Source organism: Vespa velutina, chromosome 11 (assembly GCF_912470025.1).
Source record: "Vespa velutina chromosome 11, iVesVel2.1, whole genome shotgun sequence".
Taxonomy (NCBI): domain Eukaryota; kingdom Metazoa; phylum Arthropoda; class Insecta; order Hymenoptera; family Vespidae; genus Vespa; species Vespa velutina.
Window position 1 is genome coordinate 4,832,457 of NC_062198.1, and position 20,552 is coordinate 4,853,008.

Below are 20,552 nucleotides of genomic sequence, written 5' to 3' on the forward strand. Positions count from 1 at the left end.
ATCTAAAAGTTGACGTTTCTCATTCATCATACTTCATTATATTTAAAAAGTACTTTTTCCTCAGATGCAATAACAGAAAGCTTTTGGTATGTGTGAGATCGAGTGTTTTAATTTTGCCTTCCATTGTCGGGTTTTTTTTTCGTATTTGTTTGAGAAGGAAGTAATAAGAGAGAAAATCGAATAGTCTGATGAGTGCGATCGTATGAAATTTTTTTTCTTTCTCTAAGATCGTCATCATCGTCGTCGACGGCGTTCAAAGGATTAGCTACCTGGAAGAATAAAAATCTCTTATGAATAGACGAATCGGTCGACAACGATGACGACGTCTCTCTTCCTGCGAACTTTCCCCCTCTTTCTTTACTGCGATCACCTCCACCATCACCAATCCGCCATCTTCGCGAGCTCACTTTCCTCTCGCTCCTTTTCTCTCCTTTCTATTTCTCTTCGTACGAGGCAGACGTTAATTTTCTGGTTTAATAACCGGGCCGCGTTTATTAACGAAGCTGTCCCGAAAGCGGGCCAAGCGTGAACTCCGGTTATTTGTTTCTTAATTAGAAAGAAAACTTTGACTCGCTCCGAGGCGACGATTATCGTTCCCAACTCCCATTAGAACTCGTTAACGCGGTATTGGAACGATACGTCTCCCGGGACGACGACCCATCGGCCTTACGTTTAATAACATCGTCCAAGAATCTACCGTGGCCTTCGATATGCTTCTGCTATTCGTTATCTGTAGAAAAAAATAATAATTAACTTTGATTTTAAATTAATGCGATTGCAGATATATATTAAGTATAAATTTTTAAAAGTTATCTATACATTTTTAACATGACAAAGGAAGTAATAAATAATAAATTTGTCCATCGATATTATAATATTTAAACGATTTTATTGTATCAATTGTAAAGTAGAAACGTTGATTTAAAGATTTCTAAGTTTATTTCTTTACTTCACTACTTTTTTTTTTTTCTTTTTTTTTTTTTTTCTTTTTTTTTTTTATTAATATCTACCTTATCATAACACATCCACACAATAAAAAAATTTAAATAACAATGTAATTACTTATCATGTAATTTTTTCATATCGTCAATTTTTAATTCATCGTCTGATACATTAATATCATTTTGTTGCGGAATGTGTAAACAACATTTGCCGATCGTATCTTTTGATAGTAAAGTAGGAGAATGTAAAGAACATTAAATTTGGTGAATATCCATGGACTTATTCGATGAATATCACGGTTATGGCTTAATATCGTGGGCTCATACATTCTCGTTTTGAGGCGAGAGAGCGTGTCTTCGTGTACACGTCCTAACGCGTAGATACGCACGACTGAATGTAAATAGTATGGGACGCGCGTGCGTGGGTAGATTCTGTAAGCTATGAGTCTAATAATACCCCTTCCTATATAACAAAAGTTACTTCCTACATAAGAAATATATATATATATATATAACAATTTTTTCTTATTTATATCAATAAAATTTACAATTTCTCATTGTTATAATAATGTGATTATTAGTTATAATATTTGCCAAAATAACTGTACATAGGTTCAATATAGTCTACACCCTATTACTAGCTGCAAATCGTTCGTTATCTCGATTCAGTTATCGATTATCTGTCAGAGAAATAACTATGTGATCATGTTCGTTTGATTTGATATTAGCACTTTAACACACAATTACATATCAATGTTCCTATATATGCTATTACCATTATATATTGTCTGTATTATTATTGACTGATATAATTATTTATTTTTTCTTTTCTTTAAACGATAGTTAGAATTATTCAAATTACACATACTAATTTCTTCATCAACCGATACTTATATCAAAGAGTATTGCCGACGTAAATATCAAACCCTTGATGTAAACGGCATCACCTTTTCATCCCTCTCTCTCTCTCCGGTCTCTTCGCATCACTAATTTCTACCTAAACTAATTGATTTGCCAATCGTTATTTCTGGACTACTTTGACGAGGTTGTTCTCTCAAACGAAGAACCTCTTTCTAAGTTCGCGCGTTGCTTGTTAAAACGTTATTAGGATAGGGAGGGAGAGAGAGAGAGAGAGAGAGAGAGAGAGAGAGAGAGAGAGAGAGAGAGAGAGAGAGAGAGATGGGAAGCCTTTCGTTGATAGTGCGCAGCTCGCAAAGGCGTTTCGCTCTTAATTATTATATACGATAATTATCGCGGTCGGTGGTGGGGTAATTGCATGAGGGGTAAAATGATATATAATTTTTGTTATTAGGCAAGCGGACACGACGACGATCGGTTTGATTTTGTTTGTCGGCGCATAACACTCCGCTGATGGACCATCGTTGATGGGAGCACATCAAACTATGATTTGGTATTTAGTCACCATTAGGGACGCATTAGCACTGATTACACGTGCACCTACCTACGACGTGGTGCACAACGTGCAATCACGCGTATGTACATTAACCTAGATGCGTACGAGCTCCACAGGTTCGCGCATACTCGTTCCATCTTCTCTCTCTCTCTCGCTCTCTCTATCTCTATCTCTATCTCTATCTCTATCTCTCTCTCTCTCTCTCTCTCTCTCACACATATGCACACACACACGCATAAACACAACATACACACCGCACAACACATAATGCTTGTGCCAAAGCCGTTAATCGATCGTCTACATCGATTTGTTTCTCCTTTTAAGTCCTTTTTGATAGCGTATCTCGTGTGCGCATCTTCGATTTCAATTTTTAAAGAAGCACTGCTTTTGGTACACGCTGATATCTAAAGGCTTTCCAATATCGAGCTCTTCCCTTTTCTCCGTTCCCATTTTCCGTTGCTATACAATGGTTAGGAAAAGTATCGAAGCAAACTGTTTTTGTTTTCTTTTTTTTTGTTTTTTTTTGTTTTTTGTTTTTTGTTTTTTTTTTTTGTAACTTTACCTAAAATATAGAAAAGATTCTTTTTATTGATTTACAACACAATATTTATAACAAATAGCATAGGGTATACTATGATTTTGTGATTACTATATTAAAACAATATAGCATCATTTTATCTATGAAAAATATTTATAAATGTCTGTAATATCATGCGGAAAACAGACAAGTATCGCATTAACGAGACATTCGTGAAATACTAAGTACTTATTGTTAGGTGAGAACTATGAGATGAATCTCGTACACGACGTGATGTATTCGATTCTCTTCTCTTCTACTTTCCTCTCTCTCTCTCTCTCTCTCTCTCTCTCTCTCTCTCTCTCTCTCTCTCTCTCTTTCTCTTTCTCTCTGCATCCCCTTCGTATTCCTTTCTTGCCCTCGGCTCTTTTTCTTCTTACAGGACGAGGGTCACGGGCCAGGACTCAACGCTATACTTACCGGGCCTCCGAGCTCATCAACTCGCAGACATTTCATTATATGAATCAGACAAGAGCACAGCATCCTGCCACCATACTCCTTCCCCATCCTTTCTCCCTCTCCTCCTTTCATATCGTCTACCTCTTTCACCTCCGTAACGCTTCTTCTTGTTCTTTGTTGAGGGAAAGAGAGAGAGAGAGAGAGAGAGAGAGAGAGAGAGAGAGAGAGGGAGGGAGAGACACGATCCATCTTGCGATCTCCGATAGGCCTCGACTTAATTTCTGATTGGAATTACCTCGCATGAGCACTGTATCTCTCGCGATTATTAGACTCCGATCCAAGAAGCCGTGGGACTTGGCCGACGTGTTTTTTCGCACGCAAATATCACGAATCATTCATTTCGACGTTTTTGCTTTTTGAAAATTTTATCTTTTTGTTTATTCGAACGTCGGCCTTCTTACATTTTTTTTTATTTTCGACGACAGCGAAAAATCTATGTATAACAATGAAATGTATGCAGATAATTAATCACAATGAACATTTTCTCAATCCCGATTTAAGAAACCACCCCAGATAGAAAAAGGTAGTAAGCAAAAAAATGAAGGCAGGATGATCGTGTCTCAATTTCTAATTCCGTTTATCCGCTACAAATCAATCGTTGGCAAAAGCACAATCAGGGATGGAACACAACGGCGTTCCGCTACAAATCGCCGAGCACAGCAGCGCTCGTTTTCTCTTTCCCTTCCAAACCTATCTACCTTCTTTTTCTTTTTCTTTTTCTTTTTCTTCTGCAGTCTTTCCGTTCTTTTTTCTTCTTCGAGCAAATCGTCGTCGCGTGCGGCTTCCCTTGGGTTTCGGGAAGGACCCTTTCGTGGTAGGGCGGTCTCGAATTTCCATACACGCACCGCAGACTGCCGCTTGAATATACTCACTTCCGGCAATAGATTTCCTCCTTTTGCGAGTCACACCCCGTTGACGCCACCACCCTCCTCGCCAACCCTTACTCGCCTACTTCTCTTTCCTCCCAGCATCCAATGCTCTGCTTGTAGAATGAACGAGACAGAGAGAAATAGATAGAGATAGAAGGTAAAGTTTATTGCCATGGGCAAATAGCCCAGTGTGATCAGAAAGATATAAGCGAATGCTGTTTAGTAATTCGATAATAACAGTGACAGTAATGGTAGTACCAAGAATAGTACTGATAATAAAACCAAACGTTCTAGTTGTAATAGATATATTATTTCATTTTATTAATACTTATTGTATTTATATTTTTTCAAATCATTTCATATATATATATATATATATATATATATATATATATTATTGAAAAAATTATAATTATTTCATCCATTCTTAATGAAATGAAACTAATAATCTTTATTAGTAAAGACATTGTACATTAGTATTGCATACACGAAATTTCACAGTAACTGTGTTAATTTTTGTTGCCTTACCGACAAAGCCAGAGATAAAAAGGATGAGAGTGAGGGGAACGGTGGAGATGGACGGGTGTACGAGAGGGTAGTTAGTTAGGAGAAAGAGGAGGGGTGGTTACAACGACGAGAACGCAGCAGTAGCGTACACAATCGGGTCTATTGTGTGCTGTGATTTGTGGGGACGATTTTTTGACTTCCGTTCACCCCACCCACTTTCCACTACGACCACCACCAATAGCAACACTACTACAAACTAAGGCATCATACACCTACGAGGGGAGCCGAAATCCCTCCGAGTTGGGAGATACAGCTAAATTATCGGAAGGCGACAGCGGGTTAAAGGTCGATCGTCGATTTATTTAGGAGACTACCACCCCCTCTGCATTTTGTGGTCGTAGAGGTTCGAAGAATGGTCATCTGCTTGGATTCTTGTTTAACACTTAATTTATTGTTATTTATTTATGACTAAAGTTTTAGTAAAAAAGTAAATAAAATCAGTCATGATCCGAATCGATCTTCACATGCCTATAAATTATCAAAATAGGTAATGTATTAAATTATATATTATGATAAATGATGGTAAAGTTTATAAATTTTTAATTGTATCTCATGCGACATTCCTTCGACATTGACCACTTCACTCCATGCTTTGAATAAGTTCCTTACTTATTATTCTCTCGTTGCAACCCTCTCTTTACCCTTTCTCCCTCGTTAATAAGTCGTGAAGACTTTCGCTCATTAATACAGGATACTTCGGCGAATAATTGCGAGGGTGAACGATAGCTAAGCTTGTTTCTACGCTTGTTAAGAGTGCGGTCGAAATTACTATGGGACTTTTCATGAGTGATCGTTTGAGTTTTATGTATTGTTTAGTGGAAAAGAAATTTTTTGAACTATTAAATTTAACTCGAAATTGTAATGATTTTGATCGTACGATGAACGTTGAAATATATTCCAAGAAGATATCATATTATAGAGTAAAATTTGTATATTATATTTTAATTTTGGCTAATGATAAAAATTATCTGATCGTTCTTTTCGAAAAATCAAGAATTATAATTCAATTCAGTTTTCTTTTTCTGAAACACACATTTAGTTGCAATTTTACCATATACAAATTTGAAAATAAACGAAACGTATGATTCCGTTGTTTGTGGCATCTATAAAGTAAATATCGTTTCCCTATTTTTTTTTTTCGCCGAAAACGATTCGACCGGAAGTGTCAGAAGCACGCAACGTACGATTTCCATGGAAACAGAAGTGGTAGTAGTATTGGCGCGCCGTTTTACGAGTCTGTTTTTCGTCTATGCTAATATACGACTATAACGATCGTAATCGTATTCCCACGAGCGAGCACCCTACCCCCACTCTTGGTTATCCTCTGGTCTCATAAGTACTCTGGAGTTTCCGAAAATGCTTCAAAGTAAGTTTCTCAGGATTTAACGAGCCCTTAGTCGACCACAATATTAATAATATTATTACCTTTCTTCTCATACCTGCCAGCTCGGATTTTATTATTAATTTCCAAATGTAAATATTCTGACAATATATGAGATTATATTTTTCTTAGAGAGAATACAATCATAAAAATTTAATGATATTGAAATACAATCAATTTGTTAAAAATTGAAAAACAGAAGACGGATTACTCGGATACTTGAATAACATAGTACAGATTGACTCAAACATTATGTGATATATTTTAACAAAGCGTACGTAAGCCAAGGCAATTACTTTAGAGGAAATATATGTATAAATACATATATGTACGTGTACTTGCGTACAGACACACAATCGCACGTGTATGAAGCCGAGTAATCCTTTCGCTTGCAACGACTGTACTGTGAGAACCGCGTGATTTATCGAGAGCACCATGTGGTAACGGAAGAGTTTAATTGGTTGATCGGTACCACACCAACGTAACTACGTAATTTACTCGTAATGCGAATAAATTACAAAGGAATCACGATCGGCGGAGAAAAAAATATTGTAACTGATTTCAAACCAATGAAAATAGAAGTTGATCGACATAATTTAAAGGATATCTTTTTAGGATTTCAAAAAATCATACATGTATTGATTATTTTCATTTTTCTTTTTTTTTTTTTTGGAAATGTATCAGTCGGAATTACCTATCATTATAAAGTCCAAAAAATTAATAGCTATATCATGATCGTCGAAAAATCCAAAAGGATATATTATCTAAATATTTCCTATGTTAATCTTCTTTACTTTCACCCAATTATTTCCAATCTCCCTTTCTCCATACTTGAACAGAAAACCGCGAACTAAAACGCCGATCACGATCGAAATCGAAATCGTACGCTGAGGGCGTTAACGCTAGAAGATATCTGGCGTGGGGTCACGAATTTACGATCGTTGCGTAATTTTAGCTGCAAAAAATCACAGACACCAAGGAGAAAGGGAGTTAGATAGAGAAAAAGAGAGAGGGGAAATATAAAAGAAAAAGATAGAAAATCAGGATGAGAGAGAGAGAGAGAGAGAGACGGGGGAGGGGCTAGGGAAGGTGGAGTAACGCCATGGAAAAAAATGTCAGTGACACGCACGAAAATAAAAATGATTACGTACAACCCCTACCTTTTTCAAGGCCCACTCCACGTTCCCGATGAACGTGCACTGCGTGTCCTGGAGCGTATATAGCGTTTATGCGCGGCTACAGATATTGGCCCGAGTGTAGATGAGTGTGGGCTTGTGCAGGACCGTTACCGTGATGTTTTGTAATTTAAATTAATTGAAAAATATGCACTGTGTGTGTTGTCCGATCGTACTCGTCCGCGAGAAAGAGAGAAAGAGAGGGACAGTTATACGGAATAGCAGCATCAAACGCGTTTGGTGAATCAAGAGAAAAAGAGAGCGAGAAAGAGACAGAGAGAGCGAGAGAGAAAGAGAGAGAGAGAGAGAGAGAGAGAGAGAGCAAAAGAGAGAGAAAGAGAGTCGTGCGTCGCCATACCACTGTGTTCCGTCCAATCATTCGCGCCAGCCTGCCAATAACTTATTGGTTTTTCACGTGCGATTTGATTCATTATCATTCCGTTATTTATATTTGTCCGGCGTGCCGCGGATTTCGAGGAGAGGAGGTGTGGCCGGGTGAGAGATGGTTTTGTATAGTTAGGTGTGCGCGGCTGGTTTTTTGGAAAAGGAATGAGAAAAAAAATGTGGACACGTCGGAAACGGTAATGGAACGGGTGGTGGCGCCACCTTCAACGATGCGCATTGGTTTACCGATTTTACACGCGTCGCTCGTTTGTTATTTTTGCGTCCCCCCCTCCCTCCCCTTCTCTTTCTCTTTCTTTCTTTCTTTTTCTCTTTTCTTGTTCTTTCTCTTTCACTTTTTTCCGAATTAACGAAAACTTATTGGTTGCTATACTTATACTTATTTTACAGCCCAGGTACTTGTAAATATATTTAAATTGTAACATTATTCATTTAAGATAGTTGATAATGAAAATGAATCTTTATGTTTCTTTTTCATTTATCATGATATTATTAATTGTTCGTATCATAATGTAAATTTCATTATTATTAGATGCGAATAAAATGGTGTGATGTATGATTGTATTAGCCTTTTAAAAAATGACAAAAATAATCAGGTTCTTCGAATATGTGAATATTTATATCCAACGTTTGCACCAGGCTGATCGACAGGATGGAAATTCGTTTATTCGAGTTCGAATTACAAACGAGTCGCAAGAGTATCTTTATCCATCTATCTGATTTCGTGGAATCGATACTGATATCATTGCGATCCTGTTTAATACAATATGTCTGCTCTGTTTTCTTTCGAAATCAAATTTCTCTGAGCTGTATATAGAATGCCTATGAAATTATTCGCACGTATACCGACATAAATTCTTGGGGTGAATTCGACCAAATAGAGACTTTTGATACGTGTATATATATATATATATATATATATATATATATATATACCTATGTACATAGAGACATTCTCCAATTCGGTGGATAAAACGAAAGATTCGATCGCGTATTATTCTGAAATTATTGTACGTAAATATGTAAGTTCTTCGAAGGAAAGGTAAATTGGATATTGGTAAGGAAAAATCGTTTTTTCTAGGTAAAAGGGAAACAATCGATCGTATCATGAATCTTCGTAAAATCTTATTTGCCAATATTTGCGGATCAATTTCTACGAAAACTCTTTTGCTATTCTGTTATTGTATTACGTCTGTTGAAGTTCTTATGTATCCTCAGCTAGGCGAGAACTTACGAAGAGAATGAAGAACCAGAAACGAGTAAAGGAGACAAAGAGAGAGAGAGAGAGAGGGGGGGGTGGGAGAAAGAGAGAAAGAGAGAGAGAGAAAAGTTAACCCGAGAGTTTTGCTTTTAAGCGTTTATTGTTTTCGCCACGAACGCGCCGTCGCCAGCGTGTAGTTTTGTAATTTGTCGACAGAGTCGAATTACTCAAAGGGGACCATTGTTGGCTAAGGTCTCTCCCCCGATAATAGTCCTCATTCACTAAGAGATGGGACTAAGTCCTTGTACGAACCTAAATGACTTCGTGTTTTCCTTCGAATTTCTTAACAGGCCTATATTTATATACGTCAACCCAATCTCTTAGCTTAGATTCTTTTGGATTCTATGATCCGATAATTAGTCGTCATATTAGATTACACGATAAAGGAATAATATGATGTTTCTGTATAAACAATATGGCGATTTCTAATTTACAACAAAGAACATAGCAATCGTTAGTCAATGATTCTTCTCGAAGACCAATCGTAAGGGTTGTTGCAGTAAACAGTAGACGAAAAGACACATCTTGTTTTTTTTTTTTTTTTTTTTTTTTTTTGGTACTAGAAAGAAAATGTCCGAACTGATATTTTTCGTTCGAGGTTAAGCTCGGCTCGCGCGTAGACAATTCTCGAAAGTCTCGGTACGACTTGTATAAGGCCGTCTCTTTCCTCGCGTGCTTCTTTAGAGAAGGCAGGATTTTAATCATTCAAGAGATTCTGTCGGCGAGCGTACCTTTAAACGGTCCAACTGAAATTCGTCCGGACGTCCAACGTCCGAATTTAAATCCTCTCAAATATTGAACGTACAACCGGTATATATATATATATATATATATATATATATATATATATATAAGAGCATATATGTATGGTATGCATCTGTGTATATATGTGCGAGCGCGTACATGTATACTCGTAACTTCTTTCCTTCCCATTCCCTCCACCCCACAACACTCTCACCCTATCCCCTCTGCTGCTTCGTCTACTCATATATCTATATATATTGTGCTCTGTTTCCCCATCCGAACTGTTAAACCCACTCGACTCGAGTGAACGTGTATCTGCCTAAGCGGGTCTGCACCGGCAAAACAAATGAAAAGCGGATATAATAATGTAGAAATATTTAAAAAAAAATGAAGAGAGAGAGAGAGAGAAAGAGAAAGAGAAATAAAGAGAGATAGAGTGAAAGAGAGTGAGAGAGGGAGAGGGAGTAAGAGCAGAAACGAGCGTGGATAGCTTGGCAATGTTACCAACGTCCTCCCACTGTTTGCTGCTTTTCGTTGAAGTGGAGATTAAAAAATACGCATGTCGAGAAATGTGGAAAAGTGAAGAATTTTCATGAACGTTTAGAGCACTATCATTGACGCATGTGGCGTGTATTAGCGTGCCTAACGACCCGCAGATAATGTTCATACGTTTTAAAAATTTTGTTTAGCAGGAACGAATTGTTAAGGACCCTTCAACATATCGGTATACATAAACGATATAAAAGAAAAATATCTTTTTAAATATGAGATAAATACTTTTATATGTCCATTTTATAGGTAATAATTTTAATGACTTGACGTAAGTATCATCATTTTTCTTTGATAACGAGCAGACAAAGATAAAAAAAAAAACTTAAGAAAAACGAAAAAAGTAATAAAAAAAAGAAAAAGAATACTTACGCAAGAGCGCTCTTCTCCTCGCCCCCTCTTTTCATCTCTTTCGAGAGTGGTGGTTCACCCAACAAACACAAGTATACGTACACTCGAAGACTGTTTCACCTTCGTTACGAGGTTTATATAATATGACCGTGATGCGCCATCGTACGGACGCCCGAGCAATAACTCGGCCGGGCCTTAATTACTTTAATTAATTAGGAAACGCAGCTTCGTGGAAGTCCAATCTTATGACGCGCAACATGTATCTCTCTCTCTCTCTCTCTCTCTCTCTCTCGTTTTCTCTCTCTCTCTCTCTGTTTCTCTCTCTCTCTCTCTCTCTCTCTCTCTCTCTCTCTTTCTGCAAGAGATGTTCGTGTGTGAGCGTACACGCGCGCGTACTTGTTCGTAGAAGGAGGAATCCATGTGTATGTTTATGCATATGTTTCTATTTCTATACCAAAGAGAAAGTACGAAGCGAAAGCCTTAACTACTGTTTTTTGCATTGATATAAATCGATGAAATATAGATACATAGGAATAGCGTATAAGGAGAAATCAATGTAAAATAATTTTCGTTTCGAAACGTATGAAAAATTTTTTCCAAAAATTCACTCCACGTTCAAGACGTTAAATTAATATTTAAAGAAAATTATAAATACGCGTTAAGAATAATTAGATAAATTAAAATATTAACGACGATGAGTGTATAATTGTAATGTGCAGAAACAAGATATCTCCATTCGATAAGACAATTTCAGCAGTCATAGGTAAAAAGTATATATCTTTCTTTATGATTTCAATCATATTTTCTATTTTTAAACATTGCTAATACGTTTATCTTGAACGACAGTGATTATTGATTCACTTTACATTGCAGATCGACACGAAGTGTCAACTTATCCAATAACTTAATAATGACAGTGTATGCACGTATATCGTATAGATCGATCTCTATGGATTCGCGTAATAATGTAAAATATCGTTATATCAGCGGTTTAATACCTTTACGGCACGACAAGAACGTTATTAGCATCGACCACCTCGCGTCCTTTCCCTTCGTTCGCTCTTTCATCCTTCCCTACTCCGTTCACTTTCGCCTTCCTAAATTTAATTAAATTTCACGGTTTTTCGCGATTAAGGGACCAACGCCAGCAGAGCGGGCGGCTAGGGTGTTGTGCAAAATTAGTTTCGCCTCCGGGGATAATTAATTTCGTTAATTATGCCTCCTAAATCGGCGGTGTTCTCTCAACAACGTGGCTAAGCGTCTTAATCCGTAAAGAAGCTAATCAAAGTCCAATGTTTCGCGTTGTGCTCGCGAAATCCCTGAGAAATGCGCTTTTCACTAGATCCCCTATTTTCCTCAAAAGCGCATCGTTCCGTGTCTGCTTTTAGAGTGTTGCTAGAAGTTAAAGAAGGTTGGCTGTGTTGGCTCGATTGATTTGGATTAATTAATTAATACGCCACGTGCATACTTCTAACTCGGAAAATTATTGTAATCGTTATCCTTTCGATATAGCTGTTTCTTATATTCTTATCTTTTTGAAAGATAATTATTTATAATTAATATAAGTATTATAATAATTAGAAGATGTATACATTTATTACCGAACTTTATCGAACATTTATCGAACATTTATGTAACACTAATATTTTACTAATATTTTTCGACATTATTATGGCATTACTGCTAATCTTACCTAATTCAAGATAATAAATTAAGTATAGTTAATTAGAATGCATACGTGGAACAAGTCTAATTAGCTTCTCTTTAATGTATTATCCAATGATTCACGTTGCTTTCGAAATTATTAAATTATTATCGTTTCTTTTTAGCTTGCAGCTCGTACGAGATAATTAAATTAGGATAATTAGTTTGAATCTGCATAGAGAGAAGAAACTGACGGTTTTCTCAAAGTAGACTAATTTTTCATGAAGGTTTTAAAATTATTTAAAGTATTTTTATTTATTTTATTTTTTGCTTAGAAATAATTTGTTTTTTGTATATAGTTGATGTAAAAAGATCAAATCGTGCAGTGCACAAAATATTTATTTCCAGATTTAGAAAATATTCTTAGAAAAAAATATTTAGATACAATTGTTAATCACGTAAGTATATTTGCTTTATGCAGTTCGAAGAGAGAGAAAGAGAAAGAGAGAGAGAGAGAGAGAGAGAAAGAGAGAGAGAGAGAGAGAGAGAGAGAGAGAGAGAGAGAGAAGGAATTGTCTTTAGGCAGAATGAATTCCGTACAGTACGACCCCATATAGGTACACAGAGACGCAGATTGGTGTCTTGGTGCTGATTAGTTGGCAGCACCGTTGGGGTTTCTCTTCCCTACGGGGAAGCCCTTACGACACCGCGTACCCTCAGCCAGCAGAAGGTCTTTAAGTCCTGATTAACACGGTCTGAACTCTCTACCAATGTCATAATCCCTTTGATAAGGCCATTTTGGGAACTATTATATCGCCATAATTTGCGAGTACAGGTGTACCTACTCTCTCTTTCTTGATAAATCTAAAGGATTAATATAGTGCACGATCTCCTTTAAAACTATGCATCTGCTAATCATAAATCCAGTTTTCTAAAATGAAAAATGTGGCCGTTCTCATTAGTAGTACTATTCGTAGAAATTGATGTTAGCGGTTCGAATGTTGCGTTTGATGATATACGACTATGAAACTTCCTTTCGCACATGGAATTTGACCTATATTACATACAATATTTTGGAAAGTTTTCCTATGTATCATAGACTAAAGCTTTTTGCAGAGAAAGCGAGATGCAACAGTCCATTCTGACAATATTGATATTTGTGGATCGAGCCCTATCGAAAAGGCAGATATCTGTAAAAATAAGAGGCCTCTATAGCCCCTATTCTCAGTGTGGATATTCAAGGCTACGAACTTGCTTCTTTCAAGCATATACTCAGCATATTCGTAAAATCGAGTCTTAACACCAAGCCGCGCAAGTAGTCATTTAGAGGCATACTCCGACAAAGACTCGCCTTTAGACGATCGCAATTAATTCGCGACTGGAGTAGGTGGGAGTATGAGGCTGGGGGAGGTAGAGGTAGGAGGATAGTGGGGTAGGGTGAGTTAATGGATTTCCACGCCGCCATCCGTACGGTCGTTCCCTGGAAGCTCGTCAGAGGTTCCATAATGCAGCACTGTGTGCAATTTTAAGCAACCCTTTATCCTAGCAGCCTCTTCTCTCCCCTCTACCATGAGCTCCACACGTATAAGACTCCGGTCCAATTACCTCCTTGCTACGCCGGCTGCTGCTGTTGGGAAGGGGTTGCATGATAGTTAATTACACCCCCTCTACAACCCCTGCCACTACCACTACCACCGCCAGCAGTACCACCACCATCACTACCAGCAGCAGTACCGGCACCAGCACCAACATCACCCTTTCCCTCTCTCCTTCACCGGCAGCAGGCCTCTTCTTTCTCTCTTCACTCACCCCACTCAGCTCACCATCTCTCTTTTCCTTCCCTACATTCTCCTCCTCCACCACCTCCTCTTCCTCTTCCTCTTCCTTCTTCTTCTCTTGCCGCCACTGCTAATTACTATTTTTAAAACATTAAAAGTAAAGTTTGTTAAATGAGTGGGAGTTAATTATGAAGCTACCGGGAGAGGCCGGAGGTAATTGGAGCGAACGACAAACAAAGGCTCGTACCTACGTTCTCCCAGTTGTGATGGTGGTGGTGGGAACGGACTGTACTATACCAAGGCACCTAACTACCTACCTACTTTATTTTCGCGGAGAATTTCTGATCCATTCGCCATCGTTAATCCCGACCACTCGTCGTCGTCGTCGTCGTCGTCGTCGTCGTCATCGTCGTCGTCGTCGTCGTCGTCGTCGTCGTCGTCGTCGTCGTCGTCGTCGTCGTCGTCGTCGTCGTCGTAATCGTCGGCGTCGTCGTAGTCGTCGTACTCGTCGTAGTTGTCGTAGTCGTCGTAGTCGTAGTCGTGCGGCTCTTTCATTCGTCCTGCCAATTACGAGCTCGAGGCGAATGTCGAACCGGTTAAATTGCGAGGCTCCTCCTCAGCTCGAGGCGAGGGCTACGCGCGAATGTGTCGTCAAGTGCGACCGATGTGGCTCCCTCTCTCTCTCTCTCTCTCTTTCTCTCTCTCTCTCTCTCTCTCCCTCTTTTGTACTAAGGGTGTATACGCATGTATACATATATATATTATATATACCGATGAGTATGTATGCAGCACTAGAGCCTGTCTTTCCGCGATTTTGCAGTTATTAACGAGCGCATACGCGTTCATTTAGTAATCGACGACGACTGATATGAAAAAGGAAAAGAAAGAGAAAAATTATGTATGGATATATCTATATATCAATGAAATTCGGTTATATGTTTTGTATGTGTGCGTACGCGTGTCCGTGTATGTATGTGTATAGAAAGAGAGAGATAGAGAGAGAGAGAGAAAGAGAGAGAGAGAGAGAGAGAGAGAAGTTAAGAAAATAGAAAGTTGAGAACAACCATACATCTGTGTATATAATAATGCTAAAAGTACGTAGATTCACGAATCGAAAGTGACATGAAAAAGGAACTCTTTCCGAAGGGGCAGAAAGGAACGGGGAAAGAGAAGAAAAGATATTTTCAGCGTCGAGTTTCATACCATTTGCATGGACTCTGTTTGCAGGAAAGGACGAGAAGAATATCTCGAGGAAATCGAATAACGCGCGTACTACACGCGAGGTTTGAGTTTTACGGTTATTAATTAACCGATACCAGATTTCTGCATTAGCACTCTGTTCCTGCTAATGCACGGTGTACAAGTGCTCGGATAATACGCGTCCTTTCTGTGGCAGACAGATGGGCTTCGTGCACACATCTGCATATAGTAGATATGCGTACACGTATATACATCGTTACGTGGAGAAAATTGTATGCGATTTCTATGACTTTACTTTCCCTCTTTTTCACTTGTATCTACGATGTTTCTTCGTATGAAACGTTCGCTCGATCGAACTCGGATTTGTTCTTGTTGAAAATTTTCAAAGAAATTTATTTATTATTTATAACAAAATGCAATGACAAATTAAGAATTTACATAAATGTTCAAATATAAAAATATATTATAATTATGAATAAAAATAAAAAGAATATCTTTTTAAATTTGAAATGATATATGGTTGAATATAGCGACATCAAGACAAATCGAAGCATCTGTATTTATCAGATAATGTAACTCCAAATATTGATTAATTTTCGATCACAGACCAACGCATGCTTATGTTAATATTGAAAATGGATATGAAAATGGATATCTCTTTTTATTTTTCAGTAGCAAGCTCGCAAATTCTCGGATTTTCATTAAATATCACGGTCACGTCATGAAACTTCACGCGCGACGTAACTTTAATTCACGCACGGACGTATATTTTCATTTGTCGGTGTTTACTTGATTTTTTGCTATCTTTTTTTGTTTCGTTTCTCTCCTAGGTATTTCAATTTTAAAGTAATAACCCGTATACGCACGAGCTCGAGCACGATACCACATCGTGTGCCGCACGCTTTTTAACGAATTACGCTATCAAATGTAAATGTTATAAATCCCTAGCGCAAACATGCACTTCCTGAGAATTTTTTTTTTTTTTTTTTTTTTGCCAGAAGTTTGATGAATCGTACGAAATTATTATACAAAGTTTGACCCTTATAAATGTTTATACAAATGTGGATCCATCTACAGCTACGTTCGAAACTTAAAACCATTTCAATTGCTATTTCCATGATCGCACTTTAAACGCTTTCTCGGTTTTATTGATTTTCACAAACGTATAAAGACGCGCTTAATTGGACCATTCAAAGATACGTGACTTTGGATATTCCTTTAGCACAAATCTACACTAATGCGAACATGATCATAAAATCTAAGCATTCTCAAATTGTTCTGATATTGTTATCTTTTATCTTTTTTTTTTATCGAAACTAATTTCATTAACCTTTTACTTAAACATTTTAGCATAAAACATTATGTTGATAGACTCTTTACTCACAATTATTCTGGGTGACAATATCAGTGTCAAACTTTAAACTTTTACGTCATTACTTTCCCCATATCTACTTCTCCAATACTTATCCTCTTCCCTCATCAATTGTGTTCTAAAAGATCTAATTCTAACGAGTCTCCGGATTCCCAGACGACTCAGAAAGAGAAAGACAGAGAGAGAGAGAGAGAGAGAGAAAGAGAGAAAGAGAGAGGGGCCGTAGAAGCTTCTAACCTTTGACGATAGCTCGGGTTGAGTCTCGGCCATCCCTTTTCGCTATTTCCGGCGCTATCCGTCAGAGCTGCTTAGGAAGACAGAAGCGAAGTGTGCGCAACGTTGTATGGGCGACGCCCTCCTTTTCTCTCTCTCTCTCTCTCTCTCTCTCTCTCTCTCTCTTTCTCTTTCTCTTTCTCTTTCTCTTTCTCTTTCTCTTTCTCTTTCTCTCTTGAGACCCCATGCATCTTTCACGGACGGTGTGCACCAAGTTATGCTGTTAAAGAGCTTTCTATTTACATCGCCACTTTCCTAACGACGACGACGACGACGACGACACTTCTTTTTATTTCGTTCGGTAAATACCGTGAGAAAATGGTATACCAGTTAAAAAGTATCGACGTAATTAATATAAATCACTTTACAATTATTTCAAGATTTTTATATTTATTTATCGATAATTTTTTTTTCATTCTTAATTAAATGAATGTCATCTTCCGTGTTATCCTATTTATTTCTATTTTAGCTCGAGTAAAATTGAGACGGCAAATTTAAAGCGCTACCTTCAAAAGTGCGTTCCGAGAAACGTTCGATAAAAAAGGACACTGATGTATGGACCGACGCGCCTGTTCCATGTCGCTGTGTTTAGTAAATAGCCAAACGACCCGTCTCCCATTCTACATTTTGCTCGATTTTCTATTCCTTCGTTTCTTCCTCCCCGTCCTGGCAATCTCTAATGCCCTTTGTGAGTCGAAGGATTGCTTTGGATTTACATTTAACATAGCCCCATTTCGAAAGGGCCACTCGTTACGATCTTCCGAATTAAACCTTCGCCTGTCACGTTTCTTTCAATCTATTTCTCTTTTTTAATTCTCGCCTTAAATTAGTATACGAAAATTGGGACGTATTCATATTTCGATATAATAAAAGAAAAAAAAAAAAATAAAAAAAGAGAAGAAAAGAACGAGGCAAAAATAATATGTCAATAAGCTTGTGTTGAAAAATGAAATCTCGATAAATGTGATGAAATAAATAAAAAGCGTTAAAAGATATACACTTGCTTTTTTTTTTCTCTCGAAAGAAATAAACCAATGAAATTCGGCAGATTGAAGCAAAGAGAAAAAAGAAACATTTAATATCACTTTTTTTTCAGACTCGTAATAAGCATATCACGTCTAACACGATGGCACGATCAGGGTAACAGCATGTCTGTCATATTTGAATCAATGATCTGGGTTAGATCAAAACGACGTCTAGGTTACAACATTGAAACATTTTTCAGATTGAATAGAAAAACGAGCGGAAAACCCATGAGATATCCAAGCTCTTTTAATTTCCATAAAAGCCACACACCTTCTTCGTAATTAAGAATATATTCTGATTAGCACTCTAAACTATCCTTTTATTTTGTGTGTTTGTGTGTGTGTGTGTCTGTGTCTGTGTCTGTGTCTGTATGTGTGTTTTTTTTTCTTTCGCAATTGGAGAAATGTAATGAGAAAATGAACTTACTGCTTATGCGGTAACAATGTTTGTTTTCTTGTGAAAAACGAATGAACGATAAAGAATTTCACAAATAAAATAACAGAAATGCCGAAAGTGTAACACTCCATTACGCAAATAAAGAATTATACGTTGAAATTAAACACTGGATATTTTACCAGAATAATCAACGTTGATTTTAAATATGTATTCGCGTAAGATACGATAAAATATACACGTATACGCGCATATATGTACATACATTACCCCAGCGAATACGATAGAAGGGTGAAATGGAGTGCACGTTTTATTGGAGCACAAAGCTACATTACAAATTGGACGATTTTATTTATTTATTTGTTCATTCGTTCGTACGTTCATTTATTTCATTTATTCGCATTATTTATCCAACCGCGGAGACCCGAAATTACTATTTAAAACATGCTGAAGGAAAGACGATCGATATAGGAATTTAGTAAAAGTTTGAAAAACAGAACAAAAGGTAGGTATAACAATATATTCAAGCTTGCAAGGTTTCTATTAATTAATTAATTTATTTTATAATTTCATTATTTTCTTATTAAATAAAAAAAACAAAAAAAGGAAAAAAAAAGAAAAGAAAAAACTAAAAAAAGAGTCAGAGATATGGACCGCTGTACATTGTCAAGGACAATGCAAAATTCGAAGAGACTAGGATCCATTAGCTGCATTTTTGCAGACGATTAACACGCATCGTCGCGTACAAGCAAAATTAGCTCGTTAAAAGGAGGAATTTTTTTTTCATCTCGGTTCTCGTATTAGAATATAAGGAGGAGGGTCGATACGCCGCATTATTCCGCGTGACGCCGACCTAACAGCTATGAAATTAAATGAATCTCCCTCTCTCCTCTTCAGCTTTCTCTTTTCTTCCTTTTCTTCTTTTTTTATCTCTTTACTGTCGTGAATAGGTACTCTTGTAAGCGAGACTTTGTATCGAGTAGGAAGGATCGAGGTATTCTTCCGATTATTGTTATAAGCTTTTAAGGATTTCAATAAATGAGTTTCTTGACCGAATAATCCTTTTGTCTCGTAGTTTAATTTTCGACAATAGAGACTATCGATTTATGATGAATTTGATATTATAGAGATCGCTATACAAATCTATTTATTTATTTCGCATTTAACTTCATTTCTAACATTTTTTTTTGTCTTTTCATTAAAGATATTACGACAAATCATTTACGAAAATAATCACTTGTAATACTTATTGTCATCTAATTATCATTATGATCCAAGGAAATATATTTACAATGACACGATATACATACGTAGATATAAATTGGTCTAATGAAATATATAAACTACTTGCTTACCAATGCAGAAATTGCTAATTGCGTATTGTAGAGTTAAACAAGGCTTAAACCTCTTCACATATATTCCTCGGCCTCAGCAGGACCTCTTCTCATCCTGTTACTCCTTCTCTTCCTCATCTTGATTCTCCTCGTTGACGACGCAAGCGCCAGGAGAAGTGTTACAGGGATGGTGAGGTTGAGGAAAAGGGCAAGAGACGAAGCGAGCGAGGGATGGAAGCTCTGGTAGAAAGGGCCAGGTTTACTGCTAATTGCTGTTGTATTACAACGACCAGTCAAAGGCTCCTCTCGACTTGTAGAAGTGCGGACTCTCTACTGCCACCCCCTCTCCCCCCGACCCTACACCTCCCCTTTTCTCCTTCCACAAAACTCTTGCTCAAACCGCTACCCTCTTCTCGGTATTTTGAGTTCCGTTAACCGAGTACTCGTATTATGTCGCAAACTCTGACGGATAACTAGCCGCATTACTGTTAATTACCTGCTTCTGGACAATCTAAAAATTTTTTTTCCTTTTTAATAACTAAGACTAACGATAAAAGGATGCATTGATATTTTTTTTAGATTACATAATTACTAGAAAAAAAAAAAAATTGATTAATATTCATAAACTCGCTAATGGAAATACATAGTCATAAATTACATAACATGTTGATTTTATGATGAACGTTTCTTATCAGCATAAAAAATACGAAAGAAGTATTCAATATTCAACTTAATCTGAGATTCTAGAAAATAACATGTCAGTTATCTTCCTTTGTGTATTGCTTAACGATCACCATTTTACAATTTAACATAGGTAACTTATTTTAAATTACATTTCTAAA

General features: G+C 37.2%; 1 protein-coding gene and 1 long non-coding RNA gene across 8 annotated transcripts in view; one reads left to right on the forward strand and one right to left on the reverse strand.

Annotated features, from left to right (window-relative positions):
• The window catches only part of LOC124952839, a 92,608-nt gene that overhangs the window by 27,124 nt on the left and 44,932 nt on the right, over positions 1 to 20,552 (forward strand). Inside the window, exon 3 of one of the 7 annotated variants that reach the window (XR_007102023.1) lies at positions 4,797 to 5,179. The exons of the other annotated variants lie outside the window; for them this stretch is intronic. The gene's annotated coding sequence lies outside the window, so the exon portion shown is untranslated. Of the gene's footprint in view, positions 1 to 4,796; positions 5,180 to 20,552 lie in introns of those variants that run through there. 7 annotated transcript variants of the gene reach the window in all.
• LOC124952845 lies at positions 4,087 to 10,789 on the reverse strand. Its single transcript, XR_007102040.1, has 2 exons — positions 10,712 to 10,789; positions 4,087 to 4,370 (listed from the first exon to the last, which is right to left on the reverse strand). It is a non-coding gene; the product is annotated as an uncharacterized LOC124952845 (long non-coding RNA).